This window comes from Colobus angolensis, unplaced genomic scaffold, assembly GCF_000951035.1.
Source record: "Colobus angolensis palliatus isolate OR3802 unplaced genomic scaffold, Cang.pa_1.0 Scaffold28, whole genome shotgun sequence".
In the NCBI taxonomy this organism is placed as follows: domain Eukaryota; kingdom Metazoa; phylum Chordata; class Mammalia; order Primates; family Cercopithecidae; genus Colobus; species Colobus angolensis.
In genome coordinates this window covers 7,089,569-7,108,400 of record NW_012116043.1, presented here as the reverse complement: position 1 = coordinate 7,108,400, position 18,832 = coordinate 7,089,569, and the positions used below count along the sequence as shown (strand labels likewise).

The 18,832-nt window shown below is 50.8% G+C and overlaps 1 protein-coding gene across 5 annotated transcripts in view; it reads right to left on the bottom strand.

The window, feature by feature from the left end:
• The window catches only part of CAMKK2 (calcium/calmodulin-dependent protein kinase kinase 2, beta), a 56,748-nt gene that overhangs the window by 36,495 nt on the left and 1,421 nt on the right, over nt 1-18,832 (bottom strand). The window lies entirely within an intron of this gene.

The window sequence follows — 18,832 nt, the reverse complement described above, 5'->3', positions numbered from 1 at the left end:
AGGAACAGGAGAACTGCAACAGATACCCTTATTCTAAAAAGGTGGAGAGGCTGTAATCCCAGCACTTTGGGAGGCCAAGACGGGTGGATCACCTCAGGTCAGGAGTTCAAGACCAGCCTGGCCAACCTGGTGAAACCCCATCTCTACTAAAAATACAAAATTAGCTGGGCGTGGTGGCAGGCGCCTGTAATCCTAGCTACTCAGGAGGCTGAGGCAGAAGAATCACTTGAACCCAGCAGGTGGAGGCTGCAGTGACTGAGCCGAGATCACGCCACTGCACTCCAGCCTGGGAGACTGAACGAGACTCGTCTCAAAAAATAAAAATAAAAAAGATTAACACATCCCCTTAGGCTGTCAATTCTTATCATCTCTGGGACAGAACATTAACCTTTGGTTAACGTGTTTGACAAATTCTGCTGGACAAATGCCACAGGTACCGCTGGAATTCAGGGAGTACATTTGTGGACAGACACCTGTGGATGATGGCCACTTCGTGCTAGTCACCCACATCACAAAGGGTCTCTCTGGACCAGCCTGGCCAATATGGTGAAACCCCGTCTCTACTAAAAATACAAAAATTAGCCAGGCGTAGTGGCACATGCCTATAATCCTAGCTACTCGAGAGGCTGAGGCAGGAGAATCGCTTGAATCCGGGAGGCGGAGGTTGCAGTGAGCTGAGGTTGAGCCACTGCACTCCAGCCTGGCAACAGAGGGAGACTCCGTCTCAAAAAAAAAAAAAAAAAAAAAAAAGGAGAAAAAAAAGGGCCTCTCTAGATGTCCCAGGAAAACAGTGGGGGCTCAGTAGAGATTTTATGAATGAATAAAATGGTATCTCCGATGACATTGGGTAGTAGTGGGGTAACAGAGAGGAAGGTACAGACAGCAGAAAGCCAGAGCTCCCTGGAGGATCTGGCTGAGAGGCAGAAACTGTCCCTCAGTGCTCTCGGAACAGTCCTTTCAGAAGAACTGATGGAATAGCTACTATGCCAGGCATGTGGCCGGAAAAGCCCAACAGGAAAGACAAAAGGGAAAAACCCAGCGTCCCAGCCCTGACACGGGCCTGACTCATGCACACAGAGTGTGTGGTAAGAGAACGCCAAAGAGTCCAATCATGTGGCAAGATGTTCAACCTCATAGTAAGAGAACTGCCAATTCAAACTACAATGAGGCAGCCTGCTGGCTCCCCAAAAAGTTAAACGTAGAGTTATCATATAACCAGCAATTCCTCTCCTAGGTATAGACCCAAAAGAAGTGAAAGCAGGGATTCAAACAGATACTTGTACACTAATGCTCATAGCAACATCATTAACAATAGCCAAAAGGTATAGCCAAGTGTCCATCAATAGATGAATGAATAAACAAAACGTGGCAGAGCCATACAGCAGAATACTATGCAGCCACAATAAAGAAGGAAACTCTGACTCATGCTACAACGCAGACGAACTGTGAAGACATACGCTAAGTGAAACAAGCCAGGCGCTAAAGGACAAGTGTTGTAAGATTGCAGTTACATAAAGTATCTAGAATAGTCACATTCAAGCCAGGTGCAGTGGTTCACACCTGTAATCCCAACACCTTGGGAGGCCAAGGTGGGCAGATCATTTGAGGTTAGGAGTTCCAGACCAGCCTGGCCAATATGGTGAAACCCCATCACTACTAAAAATACAAAAATTAGCCGGGCGTGATGGTGGGTACTGTAGTCCCAGCTACTCAGGAGGCTGAGGCAGGAGAATCACTTGAACCCGGGAGGCAGAGGTTGCAGTGAGGTGAGATTGCACCACCGCACTCCAGCCTGGGTAAGAGTGAGACTCCGTCTAAAAAAAAAAAAAAAAAAAAACTTTAAAGGAAAGAAAATACCTGTAACCATGATTGGAGTTATGATGATAAGGCCTAGGATGCTACAGGATCAGATGGGGCAGGAGGTCAGGAGAGGGGAGCAGTTGGTTTTATCTCCTATTTCTCTGTCCCGCATTCCCCCTTACTGATCTGAGAAAGAAATCATCAACTCTGTCTGTCTCAGCTTCCCCATCAACGAGAAAATACAACTCAAGTTCGATATTTCTCTGTGGCCCTAGCTGCTGCTACTTGACTTCTCCTTTTCACGATCCTTATCTCTTAGAAGAGGAAACTCAGATCCTCTCAAGCTCAACAGCCTAAGGTCATTGACATCCTGTAAAGTTGGTGCCCATCCCATAGTGATAGGATTAGATGAACCAAGCACTCAGAATCATGCCTGGCACGCGGTTAAGTGCTCAAAACCTATTACTTCGACAAATACCTGTTGGATGCTGATATGATTTGACTGTGTCCCCTCCCAAATCTCATCTTCAATTGTACTCCCATAATTCCCATGTGTTGTGGGAGGGACCCGGTGGGAGATCATTGAATCATGGTGGCAGTTACCCCCATACTGTTCTCGTGGTAGTAAGTCTCACGAGATCTGATGGTTTTATCAGGGGGTTCCGCTTTTGCGTCTTCCTCATTCTCTCTGCCTGCTGCCGTCCATGTAAGACGGGACTTGCTCCTCCTTGCCTTCCACCATGATTGTGGTGCTTCCCCCAGCCACGTGGAACTATAAGTCCAGTTAAACCTCTTTATGTTGTAACTTGTCCAGTCTCAGGTATGTCTTTATCAGCAGCGTGAAAATGGACTAATACAGATGCCCACGGCCTGCTCTGGTAGGTAGCCTATGCTCTGGAATGTTCCCACGAGGACTGATGTCCAAGCAAGCTGGTCTGCTCTTGAGTGTGTCTCTCAGCCCGGCCTGCGTCCCCCAGGGTAGGCAGTCAGTCTCTCCCCTATCCTAGAGCTGCCTCTGACAGGGCTGCAAGAGTTCCTGAGAAGAAAATGAGGCCCAGCAGTGCCTGGGAAAGTCAAAGGAGATTTTTATTTTTTTCTCACCAACAGGAAAACAATTGCTTATCGAAGTCTACACCAGGCCAAGGGCACCCAGGCATCTGCCCCCGGCAAGGCTGTTTTTAATCGGCCTCCTTGGCAAGCTGGCATCTGGCCCGGGCGTCCCTCACAGCTCTGATGGAGTCTCGGCCTTTGTGGTCTGGAGGAGGATGGAGAGGAGAGATGGCTCAGACCCAGGGCAGGGACCTCGGCGCTGGCAGGGCTGGCGTGAAACCCCAGAGCTCAGCAGAGAGGAGCCCCAGGGACACAGGCCTCAGTGCCGCAGGCTCTGACAGGAAGAGATGCATCCAGGGGCTTCTTGCCTCACAGACACCTACAGAGTCTAGGCCAGTGTCCTGAATGGTTTGGGGGTCACAGACCCTACAAAGACCCGATGAAAGCTACCAACACTCTGTGCAGAAGAAAGAAATCATGCAAAAAGACAATAGTTTAGCCTGGAAACAGCAACGGCTAACATTCAACTGAGCTCTCATCAGGCATTCAGCACCAAGCTAATCGCCTGGCCATGTAACCCTCACAGGACAGGCCCTCTGCCAGGGAAGGACAGTGAAGCATTCGATTCCAGGGGGTGCAGAGTGAGAGGACTTTTTTGCAAAGTTGCTTGAATTTGATAAAATGTCAGCCCTGGCCCTGCATCCTTTCCCATGAAATCCAGGCAGAGGCCATCCCCCAAGGCCATGCCTCTACCCTGTTCCCTCTCACAGGGCAGCTCATCACGAGCCACCAGAGCCTTCCTGGAGCAGATGGACCCGGGACCTGGGCCAGGATGAGGGAAACGCTCCTTCCTCTGCCAGGAAGCTGAGTGGCACAGGCCTCCAGGAAACACCTTCTCATTTCCTAGGGGCTGTTTCCAACCTGTGTCCGCTACCTCCTGTGCGGCAAGCTGCCAGTGGGTGCCAAGGAGGTGCTCCCAAGCCCAGACACACCCGTGCAGGCTCCCCTGAGGTTGCCTCATTCCAAGCACAACAAAAAGGCCCAAAACAGCTCCGAGGATCCTGCCAAGGCCACGGATGATGTCCTGCCCGGGGCATCAATGTCCTCCCTGGGAAAATGGGCTCAGCCAGCCACACCCTGTCTCACATGGGGAAACTGAGGCCCACGGAGGTCCTCAAGGAAATGCATTTGTTCATTTGTTCTTTCATCTAGTAATCATAAAGCAATGATCATGTGCTGGATAAACAAAACAGATGTGGTTTTTGCCCTCAAGGGGACTGACAGTCCAGTGAGGGGGACCAACATTTAAAAGTAGGTGCACAAGGCTGGGCGTGGTAGCTCACGCCTGGAATCCCAGCACTTTGGGAAGCTGAGGCAGGTGAATCACCTGAGGTCACGAGTTCAAGACCAGCCTGGTCAACATGGCGAAACCCCGTCTCTACTAAAAATACAAAACTTAGCCAGGTGTGGTGGCAGGCGCCTGCAACCCCAGCTACTTGAGAGGCTGAGTCAGGAGAATCCGTGGAGCCCAGGAGGCAGAGGTTGGTGAGCCAAGATTGCACCACTGCACTGCAAAGTGAGACTCCATCTTGAAAAAGAAAAAGTAGGGCCCAAGTGAATCTATAAGCACAGACTGGGGCAGAAGACCAGGATGTGAGCCAAGAGAATACCAGAGGGGACGACTTTAGATTTGAAGGGAGGTGGGGTGTGAAAGAAGGTCCCTCTTGGTGAACGTCTATTAGGCTGAGACCTACAGGGTGAGCAGGTACCATGGGAGCAGGAACTTGTTCCCAGCAGGGGAAACGGCTTCTGAGAAGGACCCCTGTGGAAAAAAGGCGGGAGAGTGGAGGCAACAGAAACAAGTTCCCTGGGTCTGGAGCCCTGGAGCAGGAACGAAGTGGGGGAGGAGGGGCTGGAAGGGGCCAGAGCTTTGTGGGAAGTGGGTGATGATGACGAGAGCCGAGGGCAGCCCAGGGCAGTGCTACAGGGACTGGGCTCAGACCCTGCTGTGAGTTGAACTGTGTCCCCCAAAAAAGTTATGTGGCAGTTCTAACCCTCAGGACCTCAGCATGTGGCCTTATTTGGAGACAGGTCTTTACAGAGATTATGAAGTTAAAATGAGGTCATTAGGGTGGGCCCCAGTCCAACAGGCCTAGTCCAATAAAGGGGAAAGGTAGACACACAGCCTGGCAGCACGGAGGGGAAGGCCACGCAGAGGCGGAGGCGGAGGCGGAGGCGGAGATGGTGCTCCTTCTGGAGGCCAAGGAGCATCAAAGATTATTAACAGCCACCAGCAGCCAGGAGAGAGGCCTGGGACAGATTCCCCTCGGAGCCCTCGGAAGGGACCAACCCTGCCGAGGCTTGATCCCAGACTTCTGGCCTCCAGAACTGACAGAATATATCTCCGCTTTTGTTTTGTATTGTTTTGTTTTTTATGACAAAGTCTTGCTCTGTCCCCCAGGCTGGAGTGCAATGGCGCAATTTCGGCTCACTGCAACCTCCGCCTCCCAAGTTCAAGCAATCCTGCCTCAGCCTCCTGAGTTGTTGGGATTACAGGCATGCATCACCACGTCTGGCTAATTTTTGTATTTTTAGTGGAGACAGGGTTTCACCATGTTGGTCAGGCTGGTCTCGAACTACTGACCTCAGGTGATCCACCCGCCTCAGCCTCCCAAAGTTCTGGGATTATAGGCGTGAGCCACCACACCCTGCCTAATACCTCTGTTGTTTAAGCTGTCCAGCGTGTGGGACTTGGTCACGGCTTCTCTAGGAAGATAATACACCACCCCACCCAACCAGTGGGGTTCGGAGGAGCCGGCCGCCTTGGAGGCCACAGACTCTGAGGCGTTTCCCAAAGCTCGAGGGGGGGACCTGAGAGGCTCGGCTGCATCCGCGGAGGAGGTGCTGGAACATTCCAGACCCAGGGCCCTAGCCCAGCTAAGCAGGGTTATCAGATTGTGACACCAACTGTTAACAACCGGCTCTCCTTCAGTGCTCTTTAGTTTGGGGCCACTGAAACGACTGGGTCCGCAAAAACAAAGGCCCTCCCTTGTCAGATGGCAATAGAGACATCTCAGGCTTTAGAGAGCCCATCCCCATCATAGTCCCTAGAACAAAAACGTTGCAAATGGTGACTCCTGGGTGACATCTGGCCACCGATATAGTGGCCTTACACCAGGTTTAAAGCTCTTTGAAGGAGAGGTGGCTCATGGCCGTAATCCCAGCACTCTGGGAGACCAAGGTGGGAGGATGACTTGATGCTAAGAGTTCAAGATCAGCCTGGGCAACATAGTGAAACCCCATCTCTACAAAAAAAATTTTAAAAATTAGTTGGGCATGGTAGCTCACACCTGTAGTCCCAGCTACTCAGGAGGTTGAGGAGGGAGGATGGCTTGAGCCCAGGAGTTGGAGGCTGCAGTGAACTATGACTGCACCACTGCACTCCAGCCTGGGTGGCAGAATGAGATCCTGTCGCTAAATAAATAAATAATGATTTGAATGAGATGCCAACATTTCAGAGCCAGGAGGTTTCAGATAAAAGTGCAAATTTACAGATTCTCTTGAAGAACTGCACACTGATAGCACTGGGCCTGTGTTCTATCCTGGCAACCACTCACTACAGCTCTGGGGAGCGGACACACTGGCCGGCACGCCACAGTCCTCACCACTCCCCAGTGCCTCCCCAAAGCTGAGGACAGGCTGCCTGCCACGGGCCATGCCCTCCCCTGGGCCCACATCTCATGCCCAGCTAATTTTTGTATTTTTTTTGGTGGAGACAGAGTTTCACCATGCTGCCCAGGCTGGTCTCAAACTTCTGACTTCAAGTGATCCACCTGCCTTGGCCTCCCAGAGTGCTGGGATTACAGGCGTGAATCACCGCACCCGGCCGGGCTGAGTTTTTCAGGAAAGGGCCAACAATTACAGGCATAGCCTTGCCATGTCCACATATTGCATCCTAAATAAAGTCCAGGCTGGGTCAAAATCTCTAACAAGGGGGAGCACGCAGCCCATTCCTCTGCCTTCCTGGGACCTCGACCTGTGTTTGAGAGAGATGAGAGCGAAGGTACAGGGTCTCGAAGTGCTTGTAGGAGAAATGCACAGGATTTGGGCACAGAGACATGGACATGGCGAACTCATGAGAGCTGTGGCTTTGCCCTCCTTGTTTACAGCTGAATTCCCGGGCCTAGAACCTTCTAGGACACTGCTTGCACTCAGTAAATACTGGCTAGAAGTTGTTTATTTCTTCGGTCCCAAGGCCACTCAGAAGGTCAGAAGCTTTCTTTAGCTGGCCTAGAGTTGACGTTTCTTTAGTCTGATAACAGCAGCCCAATTTATGTCCGGGAAGCCATCCCTCCATGTGAGAGGTGGCCCTACAGGGTTGACCCCACCATCAGCTTCAGAGATTCGCATGTGACTCAAGCCTGGCCAGCTGGGTACCAATTGCTGTAGTCAAATGGGTAACTCAAGAGTAGATGTGAGGCCGGGCACAGTAGTTCACGCCTGTAAACCCAGCACCTTGGGAGGCTGAGGCAGATAGATCACTTGAGGCCAGGAGTTCGAGACCAGCCTAGCCAACATGGTGAAACTCCATCTCTACTAAAAATACAAAAATTAGGCCGGGTGCGGTGGTGCACGCCTGTGATCTCAGCACTTTGGGAGGCCGAGACGGGCGGATCACGAGGTCAGGAGATCGAGACCATCCTGGCTAACACGGTGAAACCCCAGCTCTACAAGAAATACCAAAAAATTAGCCAGGCATGGTGGCGGGCGCCTGTAGTCCCAGCCACTCGGGAGGTTGAGGCAGGAGAATAGCATGAACCCAGGAGGTAGAGATTACAGTGAGCCGAGATCGTGCCACTGCACTCCAGCCTGGGCAACAGAGTGAGACTCCATCTCAAAAAAAAAAAAAAAAAAAAGAGTAAATGTGTGACCCAAGTCAGTCTATTGGGTCTTATTCTGTGATTTTGTGGAAGTGTTGAAAAGAATGTCCTTTCTGTTGAACCTAGAGCTCAGAGGATCTATTCCTAAAGCTACCAGGGGCTGGGGAGAACCCTGCCTCAGAATGAAGTCTAAGAAGAGAGAAGAGAGGTAATGGATGGAAAAGAGCTGAGGTTAAAGACACTGTTTAGGCACCTGGATTCAGCCATGCCTGAAGCTCACGTACCTCAGTTTTTAACTATATGAGCCAACGTATTTCCATTTTTGCTTAAGCTATTTCGTGATTAGTTTTCCCTCATTAAAGGCCCTGACTTACAAATGACAGAGCTGATTGACAGGGAAGCTGCTGTCTCCCTACACCCCAGGGCTCTCATCCAGGCCAAACTGCCAGGCAGTTACAAGGCCTCTGGCAACCTGGACAGCCTTCACCTTGACAGGCAGAAACCAGCACTTCCAACACTGCTCTGCTTCTTTCTTTTAATCTTAAAACATCAAGGATGGGGCAGGGAAGGGCTGATGAACAGGGAGAGGAGAAGAAACTGGCATTTTCAACACAAGAATCGCATTGTTGCAGATGCAGTGATACTAATGGCTAGCCTTCTTGAGTGCTTGACACTCTTCTAAGCCTGTGTCATCTCATTTAATTGTCACAACCACCTTATGAGTTATAGATACTGTTTGATTTGGTTTAGTTTGGTTAAGACAGGGTCTCACTCTGCCACCCAGGCTGGAGTACAGTGGCACAATCTTGGCTTACTGCAGCCTTGATCTCCCAGGCTCAAGCATTCCTCCCACCTCAGCCTCCAAGTAGCTGCAACTACAGGTGCACACCACTATGCCTGGCTAAATAGGTCCTGCTATTATCCCTGTTCCACCAGTGAGGAAACTGAGGCACAGGGAGCCTGGCCGGCTTGCCTACAATCATCCAGCTATTGAGTGCTTCAGGAGGGCACAAGCGTGAATGCTCACTACATAAAAGCTGTTGCCAAGAAAGAACTTTGGCAGTTATTGAATTCAAGGCCCTCAATTGGTTTCCTTTTCTGGGGGGGGCGGGGGGCAGGACATGGTCTCACTCTATTGCCCAGGCTGGAGTGCAGTGGTACAATCATAGCTCACTGCAGCCCTGAACTCCTGGGCTCAGGTGATCCTCCCTGCTAACCTCCCCAGTATCTGGGACTATAGGCACACACCACCACACTTGGCTAATTTTTTGTGTTTTCTGTAGAGATGGGGTTTTGCCATGTTGCCCAGGCTGGTCTCAAACCCCTGGGCTCAAGTGATCTACCTGCCTTGGTCTCCCAAAGTGCTGGGATTATAGGCATGAGCCACTGTGCCTAGCTGGTTTCAATTTATTTTAAAACAAAATATCTTAAATCTCTAATCCCACCATGCTAACTCTTCATCTTCCCCTCTAGCCCTTGTCCATATGCATCACATTTTAATAAAAATAGCGTATGCATATCATTTCACGTCCTTGCTTCCATGTGTCATAAGAGCACATTCTCACATGGCTTTTGCAATCAACGCAACAGAGGCTGCAGATGGAGTCACTGAGACTCAGAGAAGTTGAGATGACCTCATCCAGGCAGCCCGGCAGGCTCGCAGTTGGACCAGGAGGAGATCCAGGTGGCCTGCCCCACAGCCCAGTGACCCCTGCGGCCCTGGATGCTCACAGAGTAAGCAGCTCCCCTGTCTTGCTGCTCGCCAGGGCCAACTGTCTTAAGAGTTCTTAGGCAGCTATTACTTAGTCAATAATGAAATATCGTTGGAAGAATGGCCCCAGTCACGCAGTCAGGCATCTAAAGCAAGGTGTGAGCCACTCACGGTGGTGGCTCATGCCTGTAATGCTAGTGCTTTGGGAGGCCGAGGCAGGAAGATTGCTTGAGGCCAGGATTCGAGACCAGCTTGGGCAACATAGTAAGACCCTATCGCCACAAAAACAAAAACTTAAAAATTAGCCAAGTGAAGGCCGGGCGCGGTGGCTCAAGCCTGTAATCCCAGCACTTTGGGAGGCCGAGACGGGCAGATCACGAGGTCAGGAGATCGAGACCATCCTGGCTAACACGGTGAAACCCCGTCTCCACTAAAAATACAAAAAACTAGCCGGGCGAGGTGGCGGGCGCCTGTAGTCCCAGCTACTCCGGAGGCTGAGGCAGGAGAATGGCGTAAAACCCGGGAGGCGGAGCTTGCAGTGAGCTGAGATCCGGCCACTGCACTCCAGCCCAGGAGACAGAGCAAGACTCCGTCTCAAAAACAAAAAATTAGCCAAGTGTGGTGCTGCACACCTGTGGTCCCAGCTCCGTGGGAGGCTGAGGTGGGAGGATCCCTTGAGGCGAGGAGGTTGGGACTGTATTGAGCTGTGATTGCACCATTGCATTCCAGCCCGAGCAACACAGAAATGCTCTCAAAAAATTTTAAATTTAAAAAATAAAAATAAAGCCAGGTGTGCACAGGTAGCCCCAGCCTTGAAGTGTGAGGAAGTTATGAATGTGTGGGTGAGTTTGGGTACGTGTTTGGGGGAGGGAGGTATTTGGAAATAAAGTGTAGAAACCATCTTCCTTCCTTCCTCTTCCCCCACTGCATCCCTCCCAATCTTTCACCGAACCAAAGGAAGAGGTTGGAAAACAACTGGAATTTCAGTTTGTGATGAACAAGAAAAAGACTTCTACTCCAACATGCTCTTGGCAAATCAGAGATGGACAGGGCCAGCTCGAAACCCACAGGCATCAGTGCCTGGGCCACCCACGGCCCCTCTCCCTCCCTCCTCCCCACCTTTTGGACATCATGCTAAATCTAGCTGTAAGCCTCCTCAGCTGAGGGACAAGAAGAACACAGGCGGCCAGCTCTGCAGCTGTGCGGGGCCCAATGTCCCCACACCTGGACCCAGAGGGCAGAACTGTCCGGGATGAATCTAAATAAAATATTTCTCTGCCAGAAGCCTTGAAGGCAATACCCCAAAGCACATTTCAAAAACAAAAAGGGGAGTGTGTTCTCCCTCCTGCACCCTGGCCCCCGCAAAACACTAGTTCCCCATTTAAACTTCTCTAACAGAAGCTTCTCTCAGGCACCACCCACAATGCTCCTTCCCCACCCACTGGGTTCCTGCCTCACGCCTAAGCCATGTGGGCAGAGGGGCAACACACCTTGGCCTCCCCACCGACTCCCACCCCCCTTTCCTCCAAGGACCACCATCCCTCTCTCTTTTCCAGGTTGGGATTAGCATTTTTATCTCTGCAACTGCCGTCTCTCAACTATTTACAGAAGCCACCAGGATAAAAAGAGGCAACATAAAAATAGTTGCTCAGCAGCTTTCAGGATGGGGTGGGGTGGGGGTGGGGGCACACCAGAATCTTCTCATTTTCTTTCATTCCTTTCAAAAGGGAAAGGATGTCAGAATTGTTCATCTTTTCCAAAAGGCTCCGAGACCACTCACCTGGGAGCTTCTCGGGGGACAGGAACCAAGTCCCAGCATTTCTCAGTTCCCCAGGGCATAGTTTGTCACCAGCACCACCACCCCACCCCACCCCAACCAAAAGAGCAGGCTGGGGGAAGGGTCGAGGTGGCAGAGCCGGGACGCCCCACTCTGTCCATTTCCGTCACCTCCTGGGCCTCCTTCCAGCTTTCCAAAAAGCGAGCCAGTCCAAAAAAACAAAGCAAAACTTTGGCTTTTCTCTATGCTTAAAATGTTTCATAATTGAAAAAAAAAAAAAACTTCAGTGGCAATACTACAAACATGACTGAAACCGAAAACACTGGCAGCTAAAATAATCCCTTTCCCATTTTCATCAGTAACATCTCTGACGGGGAAAGCAGGAGCCAGGGGTCTGCCCTACAAAATCTAACAGAACTCACATCATTTTAAAGATGTCTTTTTTATTATTATTATTTTGGTTTTGTTGAGAAAAGGGTCCAATCAGGGAAGAAAACAAATAATAATTCTAAATCTTATTTCTCAGAGTCCAAAACTATTCAGAAATGCTTTCCATCCCATAACCTCCCGGGGGAAGGTGGACTCCACTCCATCAGAAAACGAGCATAATTTGCCAGGATAAGGAGCCAAAGCTGGGCACGGTGGTTCACGCCTGTAATCCCAGCACTTTGGGAGACCAAGGCAGGCGGATCACCTGAGGTCAGGAGTTCAAGACCAGCCTGGCCTACATGGTGAAACCTCATCTCTACTAGAAATACAAAAATTAGCCAGGCGTGATGGGACATGCCTGTAATTCCAGCTACTTGGAGGGTTGAGGCACAAGAATCACTTGGATCCGGGAGCAGAGGTTGCAGTGAGCTGAGATCATGCCACCATACTCCAGCCTGAGGGACAGAGCAAGACCCTGCCTTTAAAAAAAAAAAGGGAGGGGGGTGGCGGGGAGCCAAGGGAGGCCTAAGACCTCAGGAAGAGAAGGTGCATCAGGAAAGGATACAGATCCCAGAGGACCTTGAGCCTTGATTTTCTCATCTGTGAAATGGTGCCGGCCAGACCTATCTAGAAGGTGGCTATCGAGTCGATCTTCTCTATGGAAGTCCCTAGTACACAGTGTGGCTCAAGGTAATTGTTCCACAAAGATCACCTCCTCCCTTCCTTTCTGCACTCCGCCTCCCTCATCTGCAACATGGAAGGGTGCAGGAGCTGATCTCTTCTGGGCTTCCTCTCAGGCCAGCTTTCCATTTCTGCTTTCTTGGCCAGTATTCCTGGCAAAGCTATGAGGACAGACTGGGCTGACTCCACTCATGGCCACAGGGCTGTGGCACTATCTGTCTGGTTTTCTCTACTTTGTGGATTTACTTACCTGGAAAAAAGTCTCACAAAATCTCTATTTTGTGGATTTACTTACCTGGAAAAAATACTAACAAAATCACATGGGGACCTACATTTAACAAAACATGGCCAGTTGCAATGGTGGACAACTGTAATCCCAGCACTTTTGGTGGCCAAGGCAGAAGGATAACTTGAGCCCAAGAGTTCGAGACCAGCCTGGACAGCAAAGCAAGACCCTGTCTCTACAAAAAAATTAAAAATATTAGCCAGGCATGGTGGCACAGGGCTGTAGTCCCAGCTATTCAGTAGGCTGAGACAGGAGGATCTCGAGCCTGGGAGGTTGAGGCTGCAGTGAGCCATGATGGCACCCCTGCACTCCAGCCTGGGCGACCCAGTGAGGCCCCATCTCAAAAACGAACAAAAAATCATCATAACTGAAAGGAATGGAACTGAATAAAATCAAGACTGTCCCTGAAAAATCATGCTTGTAATGAAATGATCCTGAATTGATCCAAGAGGCAATGGGTTTGTTTTGTTATTGTTGTTTGTGTGTATGTGTGTGTGTTTTTGACACAAAGTCTCACTCTGTCACCTAGGCTAGAAAGCAGTCACACTGATCTTGGCTCACCGCAGCCTCCGCCTCCCGAGTTCAAGCAATTCTCCTGCCTCAGCCTCCAGAGCAGCTGGGATTACAGGCGTGCATCACCACGCCCAGCTAATTTTCATATTTTTAGTAGAGACGGGGTTTTACTATGTTGGCCAGACTGGTCTTGAACTCCTGACCTTAAGTGTGATCCACACGCCTTGGCCTCCCAAAGTGCTGGGATTACAGGCATGAGCCACTGCACCTGGCCAGCAATGGGTTTAAATGGGGAGCCACGATTCTTATAGAGGGGTAGGTAAGGGTTCAATGAAGGGAATCCTGAAAACCTTGGGTCAGGAAACTGGTTCCTGAGTGATTTCAAGAAACCTTTCTTCCATCACCTTCTCCCTCCAAACAGAGTGACAAAAAAACTCTTACACCCAGAAGTTCATTCACTGAGGAGCTACAGAGACACAGGAATGGACAAAGTAGCCTTAAGACGCCCTTATGGGGGAAACAACCCAAATGTCTATCAGCGGATGAATGTATAAACAAAATGCGGCCCATCCACACAATGGAATGGTACTGGGCCGGAGAAGGGAACGAAGCACTGAGAGCCGCTATGGCATGGATCAGTCTTGAAAGCATGATGCTGCATGAAAGAAGCCAGACACAAAAGTCATATATTACATGATTCTATTTACATGAAATGTCCAAAACAGGCAAATCCAGAGAGACAGAAAGTGGGCTGGTGGTTGCCAGGGGCCGCGGGGCACTGGAAAGAGAGAGTGATAGTTTAATGGGTACAAGGTTTCTTCTGGGGGTAATGAAAATGCTCTGGAACTAGACAGAAGTAGTGGTTGTACAACATTACAAATGTACTAAATGTCACTGAATTGTTCACTTTAAAATGGTAAAGTTTAGGCCGGGCGTGGTGGCTCATGCCTGTAATCCCAGCACTGTGGGAGGCTGAGGCGGGCGGATCACGAGGTCAGGAGATCAAGACCATCCTGGCCAACATGGTGAAACCCCATCTCTACTAAAAATACAAAAATTAGCTGGGCGTGGTGTCATGTGCCCGTAATCCCAGCCTCTCGGGAGGCTGAGGCAGGAGAATCGCTTGAACCCAGGAGCCAGAGGTTGCAGTGAGCCGAGATCGCGCCACTGCACTCCAGCCTGGGCAACAGGGCAAGACTCCGTCTCAAAAAATAAATAAAATAAAATAAAACGGTTAAGCTTGTATTATGTGAATTTCACCTCAATTTTTTTTTTCTTTTGAGACAGAGTCTTGCTGTGTTGCCCAGGCTGGAGTGCAGTGGCACGATCTTGGCTCACTGTAACGTCCACCTCCGGAGTTCAAGCAATTCTCCTGTCTCAGCCTCCCAAGTGGCTGGGATTACAGTCACAAGCCACCATGCTCGACTAATTTTTATTGTATTTTTAGTGGGGACAGGGTTTCACTATGTTGGCCAGCCTGATCTTGAACTCCTAACCTCAAGTGATCTACCCGCCTCGGCCTCCCAAAATGCTGGGATTACAGGCGTGAGCCACCGCGCCCAGCCCTCCTCAATTTTTTAAAAAAGAAAAGAAGCCCTTACGAATCTCTACTAACAGGTCAGTAAGGTAACAAGCACAGCCTGAAAGAAGGTCAATTTCGAAAGGGAAATGCAATTTCCTCAACTGTCAGGAAAGAGACACAGACACAAGGCTGAGGCTGTAGCAGCACCATGCAGCCAGCTGGCCTGAACCCCATATCCAGCTTCTCTAATCCCATCCAAAGGGAAGAAGTGAATAGGAAAGCAAAACATGGAAGAAAAATAGCAATAGGCCAGGCACAGTGGCTGTTATCCAATCCCAGCACTTTGGGAGGCTGAGGCAGGAGGGTCACTTGAGTCCAGGAGTTCGAGAGCAGCCTGGACAAAATAGTAAGACCCTGTTTCTATTAAGAAATTAAAAATTTAGCCAGGTATGGTGGCATGCACCTGTAGTCCCATCTGCTCTGGAGGTTGAGGTAGAAGGATCACTTGAGCCCAGGAGTTGGAGGCTACAGTGAGCTATGATTGCACCACTGCCTTCCACCCTGAGCAACAAAGCAGGATCCCATCTCTTAAAAAAAAGAAAAGGAAAGAAATAAAGGCTGGCACGGTGGCTCACGCCTGTAATCCCAGCACTTTGGGAGGCCGAAGCGGGCAGATCATCTGAGGTCAGGAGTTTGAGACCAGCCTGGCTAACATTGTGAAACCCCGTTTCTACTAAAAATACAAAAAATTAGCCAGGCGTGGTGGCGGTCACCTGTAATCCCAGCTACTCTGGAGGCTGAGGCAGGAGAATCGCTTGAACCTGGGAGGCAGAGGTTGCAGTGAGCCAAGATCATGCTATTGCACTCTGGCTCGGGCAACAAGAGTGAAACTCCATCTCAAAAAAAAAAAAAAAAGGAAAAGAAAAGAAAATAAATAAAGCAATATAAGACCCTCTGATTTAAAGGAAAATCTGAAATAGCATTTGCCCCAAATCCCCAGGATCAGGAAATGAAATGTTTCCCATAACCACCAGAAGAAAGTATCCTGGGGAGGGAAGAAGATCACAGGTGACTCTAAGCAAATTAGCCTTTCTGAGACCTTCCATAAAATGAGTTGATAGAATAATGATAATTCTGTGGCCCATGTTAAAATGTGAGCCAAAATGCCTTGAGAACAGGCTTGGCCTACCCCACTTGGCCTGGTCCTCTCCCTGAGAGTGGTGTCCAGCCACTCATCTTCCATCTAGGATGAGGTTCTCAAAGAGGAAACCCCTGGCTACTGCACAGAGTTCCCTGCTAGGTCACCCCACCCTATCCCCTTCCCCTCCTACTCCCATCCAATCTCCCATTTCTGGCCCATCCTTCAAGGCTCTACACAAATGACACCTCCTTCAGGGAGCCTCCCAGATTCACACCAGTCTGAGGAGATTTCTCCGGAACCCTCAGTGACCTGTGCTCCTTCCATCGCAACAGCACTCATTCCTTGTGGTGTTTCTCAAAAGTGGCACTGCTGGCATTTAGGGGAGGGTGATTTTTTGTTGTTGTTGTTTTTTGTTTGTTTTTTGAGAGGAAGTCTCATTCTTGTGCCCCAGGCTGGAGTGCAATGGCACGATTTCAGCTCACTGCAACCTCCGCCTTCAAAGTTCAAGCAATTCTCCTGTCTCAGCCTCCTGAGTAGCTGGGATTACAGGCGTGTGCCACCACTGCCAGCTAATTATTTTGTATTTTTAGTAGAGACGGGGTTTCACCATGTTGGCCAGGCTGGTCTCGAACTCCTGGCCTCAGGTGATCCGCCTGCCTCAGCCTCCCAAAGTGCTGGGATTACGGGTGTGAGCTACCACGCCTGGCCAGGGTAGGATGATTCTTTATGTTGTGGCCCTGGCCTGCCTACAGGACACTTTAGTAGGCATCCCCAGCTCCTGCACACTAAAAGCCAGGAGTGCTTAGCATCATGACAACCAAAAGTCACCCCCACTTTTCCAAATCCTTGCCAGGAGGGTGGGACCACCCCCAGATGAGAACTAGTGTGTTGTTATTAGTGACTGTATTTGGCTACCAGCCCACTAGCCACATCTAAGGATGGGCAGTACTACAGACCCTGCATAGAGCTGCATCGGCAAACACGGATATAGTGAATAAACAAAACAAAACAAATACCTGGGTTCTTCAAGAAGCTCAGGGCAGCCTTGCAAGGGCCTCTGCTTTAGAACAGGTGCACAAAGGTTCTAAGGCCTGACATGCCTGCACCGGCTGTGTGACCCTAAGCAAGTTACTTAACTTCTCTGAGCCCTTCTATAAAATGGGGTTAAATCCTAGCAACACTGCAGGATTTCTGTAAACCTCAATCTCCTAATCTCTACTATGGGGTTAAAATTCTCTACCTTGTAGGATTTGGTAGGCATTAAATGAGATAACACATGCAACACATAGCACAGAATCTGGCAGGCAGCAAGAACTCAATAGATGTTGGTTATTAATTACTGTTATGATTAATATTGTCCAGGGCCGTCGCAGTTCATGCCTGTAATCCTAGCACTTTGGGAGGCTGAGGTAGGCGGATCGCTTGAGGTCAGGAGTTCAAGACCAGCCTGACCAACATGGTGAAACCCCTTCTCTACTAAAAATAGAAAAATTAGCCAGGCGTGGTGGCAGTGCCTGTAATCCCAGCTACCGGGGAGGCTGAGGCATGAGAATCGCTTGAACCCGGGAGGCAGAGGTTGCAGTGAGCCAAGATCATGCCACTGCACTCCACCCTGGGCAACAGAGTGAGACTCAGTCTCAAAAAATAAATAAATAAATATTCTTATTATTATCCAAGTTAGGGGCTCATCAAATGATGGCTATTACTCTTCATTACAAAAATACGTTTTGCATCCTCATCATCAATGCCTGCTTCCTCTACAGGAAGGGTATATGAGCATCAGTCTGGAAGGGGTATCTGGGGCTTGCCATAAAGCTGCATTTGCATGGCATGTACACTATTTATTCCGAAACTGCATGTTTTTGTGGGGTGATTAGTAAAGAGGGTGGCTAACTCCCCCAAAGCCCTCCCCTTGTTGCAGCCCCCGCCTCCTCCAAGGAACAAAGGAGCTTATGGGAATATAAAGCCATCCTCTTCTCTCTCCTCTGGGGGCAGAACTAGGGGAGGGGGAGTGGTAAACGGCAGCACAGCTCTAGGGCCCCTGAAGTTTCTATCCCCTGCGTGGGGACTCTAAACACCAGGCTGGGGAAGGTAAAAGTTGCCTGTAGGGAGACGGACGCTGCAGGTCCCATCTGGAGGCCAGGTATCCCTCTCTTGCTGACAGCACTGAGACGCCCTCCCCAAAGCTCAACCTTCTGGGGGAGGCTGGAGGGGCTGAGCTGCATCCTGTCCAGCACCAAGTGAGAGCAGCCAGGGGGGCAGAATGGCAGAGCTGTGAAAGCACCCCACTTCCCCAGCTAGGCGGTGCAGGGGCTGAGGGAAAGCCAGGAAAAGCTCAAGGCTGGATCGGGTGGCACCCCAGGCACCGAGCCCCAATGCTGAGAGGGGCTGGGTCCAGCGTCCCTGAGAGTCAGGCGGACGCCTCTCCGCATTCACAGCATACTGCAACCCCGAGGTGAATTTAGGTCAGAAGGACCAAGCCTGTGAGGCTCCGGCTGAGACAAGAGGTGCGGTGGGGGTGGTCAAAGGGCAGACCGAAGACAGCCAAAGGTCCCTTAGGTCCCCACAACTGCTGGCCTAGGGTCCTGCCACCTGGTGTCCAAGCCACCAGGGCCTGGGGTTGCCCCGAGACAGGCAGGCTGCGGGGTGGGGGTGCTCAAAGTCCGCTGGTCTTCTCTTCCCCGGAGCGCTCCAGATTTCCCCACCTGTCAAACGCGAGGGGGTGGGCCTAGGCCGCCTCCACGAACCCTGACGGACCCGGCCCCCAGTGACATTGGTTCCAAACTCCAGGACCGCCCCTGCCACCCGGACAGGGCGCGGCCCAGCTGAGGAGGCCGTCCCGAGGCCCACGGCGCCCCGAGGACGCCGGGGAAGGGGTGTCGGGGACCGTGTCCCTCCACGTGGCGGGGCGTGGGGAGGCGCACGTGGGGTCCCTCGGTGTTGGGAGCCCCAGGCCAGCCTCGGGGCTTTGTGTGCCATTCCGGCGCGGTCCCCCACCTCGAGAGGGAAACGGAGCGGGCGCCCGGGGCCGCGGCGGCTGCG